The sequence below is a fragment of the Sebastes fasciatus genome, chromosome 3 (genome assembly GCF_043250625.1).
Source record: "Sebastes fasciatus isolate fSebFas1 chromosome 3, fSebFas1.pri, whole genome shotgun sequence".
NCBI classification, from domain to species: Eukaryota; Metazoa; Chordata; class Actinopteri; order Perciformes; family Sebastidae; genus Sebastes; species Sebastes fasciatus.
Genome location: NC_133797.1, coordinates 12000428 through 12006495, shown reverse-complemented (window position 1 = coordinate 12006495; position 6068 = coordinate 12000428).

Genomic DNA, 6068 nt, shown 5'->3' with positions numbered 1-6068 from the left:
GGAGCCAGACGTCGGATATCTTCCACAGAGATGAACAAAACATTCAATTTGGACCCGCCAAATTTTTTAAAATTATTAATTCACAAATTCATACTTTTATTCTGCACCTTTATGTGGATGTATTTTTATTTTTTTTAATATATTTGTCTCCATAAAAATGTTCAATGTTCAATCAATAAGACATTTAAAGGACACCACAATGTATAGAGTAGTGCAGAAGTCCCTTGGTGTTAATTACTGTGGCAGAGAGGCCACATAAAACTTAAAGGGGACACACTTTTTCAGTGCTTGTTCACATACATTTGGGTATCTGGAGTGCCTACCAACCTACAAAGTGTGAAATAAGACAACCCAGTGAGTTTTTTGTGGGCTGTTTCGATCAGAAAACATGTGATTCAACAAGCCAATCAGATTTGGCTCCCCTTCCTATGTCACATGCAGGCTCATTAGAATACACCGCCCCCCATCTGAGTATCTACACCCACGGCTTGAGAACTACCTTTGCAAAGGAGCGCCATATTTTTCTCACTAGCCAATCAGAGCAGACTGGGCTTTTTCGAGAGGGTGGCTTAAAAAGACGGGCACTAAAACGGAGCGTTTCAGACAGAGGGTGAATAGAGGTACATTCAGACAGACAGTATGAGAAAACGAATGTGTTTTTTTTACATTAAAACATGTAAACATGTTATAGTAGAAACCCCAAATAGTATGAACCTGGAAATAAGCCTAATATGTCCCCTTTAAAAAAAAAAACACTCTCTCTTGCTTGCTCTCTCTTTCCCTCTTTCATAAAAAATCAAAACCAAAAAGAAAAAAAAGCTTGTGATATAATTGACCTCTCTTACACCTCACCAAACCCAGCCTTGATCAGAAAAGAGAAAAAATGTTCCCCTTTGTATATTCAAGTTTTACCTCGGTCATCAACCACTCATCATGGTCGTGTTCTATCATCAAATTAACACATTTAGGTGACTGTGCAGCCTTGGCCCTCTATGAGTGCTCTCTTTTTTTTATTTGAGTTCAAATATTTTGCATGGCTGGACTTGAGTGGCTTGTGCTCTTTATTGGGTCCAAAGTGGGTTTGTAGCCTCAGATGGCAGATAACGCACTAACCTGTGGTCATGACCTCTGGTGGAGAACACTGCAAATGAATAGCCCTTCTCGGGATGAATAGAGTTGTTTGAATCTGAATCTGAAGTACTGCTGTTTGGCCTTGGTGCATTCGCTGGATATTAATAACTGCAAGTGTTTGCAAAGGTGAAGTTAGAACTGCTTTCTGTTCTTTTCTGTATGTTCACTATTGTGTAGCAGTGACTGGCAATACTCTCGCTGCCAACTTATAAGAAAACATCCTTTAGAGTTTCACATTTGCTGTCAAACAACACATACAGTAGTTTTCTTGCCAGGTGTGATTGTTTTGTCATTACTGAGTTTTACATGTTGTTTACACTCCATACCAAGAAATGTGAATATATGTCATTAAAATCGGAATCTGGATTATATTTAAGATATTTTGTAATATTTGAAACACATTTTAATATAATGCAGTTCAGCACAACAACACCACAAAGTCATCAAATATGCTAATTGAATCAACAGACAAATGACTTAGATATTAGTATTAGCTGTTGTGTTCCTTTGCATTGCATCATATGGGTTTTTCTACATGTGTGGACACTCGGTGTCTGATGTCTCAGTGGGATTTACACGCCCACAGAAGCGACAGAAAAAGCAGAAAAGGAAAAACTCCAAAAAACCCACACAGTACATAATGTATACATATATTCATGGATAATGAATTTATATTTTTCACCCAGGGGGAAGCTATAATAACATATTCTTACAGGTGGATGCTGAGGTGGCGTTCATTAAATACAATTGGAGCTATTAACTCCACTTGTTGCTATTAATAGATAAACATATGTCTATTGTTGGTTTATAATAAAGGCATAGAATACAATACATTCAGCGCCAGTGCTGGAAAGTGGTACATTTACTCAAGCACTGCACTTAAGGTACTTGTATTTCACTTGATTATTTCTATTTTCTGCTACTCTATAGGGTGCTGCAGGGATGACGGATTTTTTCAGGCCAATTCGGAAGTTCACATCACACTGGTTCAAAAAAGCCAATGGGATTTTTCCATTGGCTTTTGGGTTATTGCAAAAAAAATAAGCTTTGTGGCAAACACATTTTTATGATACTTACACATTTTGTTCAGCAAGCTAATCTTCACAAATGAACACCACTGTTATGATTTCTTAAGCGTGAGTGCAATCGCTGGAAGTAAAAAGAGAACGTTAGGCTATGAATGAACTACACCACGGTCGCATGACTTCACGTCACCACCACTAAACTAAAGGCGGACTAGTGTTCGGACGTATTTTATGTTGTAGAACAAAACGTTAAATCTCTTCAGCTTGTGTTAACCACAGACCTTATTTCAGACATCTAACTAAAAACCCATTCTAAAAACCCATTGACTTCCAGACGAGGAAACCGGAAGTGCTAAAATACTAACTCATTTCTGGGTTTTAGGACTCATTCCTGTACTTCTATACTTCTACACCTCTACATTTCAGGATATATTGTACTTTTTACTCCACTACATTTATTTGATAACTTTATTTACAAAATATAATAAACAAATAAATCATGATGTATTATTATGGATAAAGATAAGACTTCATTGATCCCTTGGTGAAATTCACCTACCCATCCACGTATACCAGCTGCAACATTATAGTGATATATACATCAATGCATCAGTGATTACAATTCAATAATATAATATACATTATTCTTAAATGGCCATTATGCATAATGAATACTTTTTGTTACTTTAAGTATATCTTACTTTAATAATACTTTTGTACTTTTACTGGAAATTCAAATTTTGAATACAAGACTTGTACTTGTAACAGAGTATTTCTACACTGTAGCATTTCTACTTTTACTTAAGTAAAAGATCTGAGTACTTCTTCCACCTCTGTTCAGGATGTCTTGTGCTTGGTGTAATCACTGCTGAGGAGGAAAAGATGGTGAAAGCAAACTTCTTTTCACTGTAGAGCATGTCATCTCTGTTTTCAGTGTACTCTGAAGAATGGAGTGGTTCTATTGGTACTATCCACAACTTTTGCTAATGGAAACGCAAAAAAAAAAAAGTTCTAATGTGTAACGAACTGAACTGAACCGGACTGCTTGCTGGAAAAGTGCCATTACATTCTCAATCACCTCCATTTGACATGTCTTCTTCTTCCTACCCTCTCCTGGTTTCTATCACTATCATCATCTCTTTATTGCGACATCCTCAATTCCTTTCTACGACGGGCCTCCATCTCCCTCACCCTCTCCAGACCCTCCCCACTCCTGCATTCTCTCCTCATCCAGTCCCTCCCCTCCCCTCTCCCCCTCTCTTCCTGTAGCCCTACAATAACACAGACAGAGGCCTCAGTAAGTGCTGTTTTCCTGGCCGGGCTGGAGGACCCTCCCCATAACCAAACAGGAGCCAAGCTCATTTTACCTTCACCCGGCCCAGAGTGGACCAGTCCGGGCCAGACAAATACAAAATACTACTTTTCATTTATTTGGATGAAGTGGTTCAGCAGGGCAGCTCCACTAGTCCACTTAGTCATCATTTACCAGTTCTTCATCAGAGTCTGATCAAGACGCAGATGACGTCAAAATGTTAGTCTTCTAATAAAGTTGATTACCTTAAACCTGCAGTAGGCAGAATGTTTTTGGCATCATTTGGCAAAAATTCCATAATAACCTTTCAGCATATTGTAATTCAAGTGTTCTGAGAGAAAACTAGACTTCTTCACCTCCTCATGGCTCTGTTTTCAGGCTTTAAAAAATCTAGCCAGTGATGGGAGACTTTGGCCAATCACAGGTCATTTCAGAGAGAGAGCGCTCCTATTGGCTGTTCATTCAACGGAGGCAGCTGTCAATCACTCGCAAACTCTGATCAAACGGTCAAACTAGGCAGCGCTCATCAAATATGAATCAATATTCTGTAACTGTAATGTCTATTTCTTGCATGAAATGTTATCAGAAACATCTTGTAGTGTACTGTTTAGCTGTAAAATGAGAACGTTTGCTCTGGCCGGTGGGCGGTGCTTGGTATTTCCTCAACTGATCTCAACATGGCAACACAAACTTTCTCATTTTACAGCTAAACAGTACACTACAAGATGTTTCTGAAAACTTTGGAGGAGAGAAATAGGCATTACAGTAACAGAATATTGATTCATATTTGATCAGCGCTGCCTAGTTTCACCGTTTGATCGGAGTTTGTGAGTGATTGACAGCTGCTCAGAGACGACAGGCTCCAGCTCGGCTCTGATTGGTTGTCTTCCTCCGGTCTGTAAAATCTTTTTTCAGATTACCTGTCTCATGCACTAGTCAGGATATAGTGACCGTTTTATAAAAATAACTTTTTTTAAACATATTTGCTCGATTTCTACCCACTGCTGCTTTAAATCTGTGTGCTCCAGTGTGCTTTAGAACTGGTCTCTGAAGTATTTAGTATTTCAATTCAGCATGTTTCCTTAATCTCTAATGACATATCACAGTAATTTTATGATTTATTACAGTAAATATATTACATATTGGTCCAAACATGCACTATTAATATCATAGGCCTACTTGCATCCTCGTCATTTACCCAACATCAGCATGTTAGCCTACAGCCTCAGAGAGCCGCCAACATGGCTGCATAGTCTTATTGTTTGTTGTAATTTGTTCAGACTTCATCATTTGAACAGCAGCATTTTGTAAAACGATAGATAATTTGCAGAACATCAGATTATCTGATTAAATTAAAAAAAAAAGAACCATCCTTAGCCTAATATAAATCAATGTCTCTTCTTCAGGGAGCGCTCAGGAGACTCAGTGGTCTACGGTTTAACACCTTCAGATTTTCTCTGTGCGTCACTGTCATTTTGTGTCTTTATATAATGTGGGCTTGTGAAGCCCTTTGAGACACCAACTGTAATTATGGGTCATGCAATTAAACTTGACATGGATTGTCTCGTCCTTTGTGTCATTTGAATCCCTCCCTGTCCTTTCCTTGTAAAAGCACAACAAAGCTCCCTGTTTAAACTGGCTCTGTATCTTTCTGTGAGGCTGCACTTCAACTACAGCAGCTTATTACGGATCGAGATAAGATCCTCTGATGAGAAAGTGTCTAAAGCTTCATTCTCAAACAAGTGTCATCCCAAAATGAAATGTCCACCTTAGATAAAGACATGACTGGCATCAAAACTCATTGGCAATGTTGAACTTTTTACTTTCCATAAAGGAACAGTGTGTAACATTTCAGGGAATCTATTTGCACAAATGGAATATAATATTAATAACTATGTTTCCATTAGTGTATAATCACCAGAAACTAGGAATCGTTGTGTTTTCGTTAGCTTAGAATGAGCCCTTCATATCTACATAGGGATCGGGTCATCTTCACGGAGTCCGCCATGTTGCTTCGCCATGTTTCTACAGTAGCCCAGAACGGACAAACCAATTTGACATCTCTCCAGGTCAAATTGATAACTATAAACGGATGATTATTATAACCGAATCTTTGTTGTTGTGCATCATTTCTAATGCACATTACCATCTAATTGACGTGTGTATTTATTACATGAATACAAAGTTATGAAACAGAACGCTTCGCTATTTACTGGTCCACTGCCAATTCTTCTGCCTTTTCCCATTGCTGTTTTTGGCCGGCATGCAGTGCAAGCGTGCATGCAGATGAACAGCGCCCCTTTGCCGGGGTTCCCCGTTCTCTCACCCGGGAGCATGGAGGAAACAGGCGCCGGTCTGCATGTGCTGCGGCGCTGTTGTGCCGAGTAGCTTCTCGGGAAAGTTTCACTTTGGTGTTAAATTTAACCATTTTTTACCACTCAAAAATTAATAAAAATGATCAATAAGCCCTCCAAAATACCACAGTAAAACACCAAGGCCTTGAGGAACACCATAGAAAAAGCCATGCTGTGATTTGGTATCAAACATTTTTGACATTTGGAGATTTCCGCAAGAATTGCATTTTTCGGCGATTGGATGGC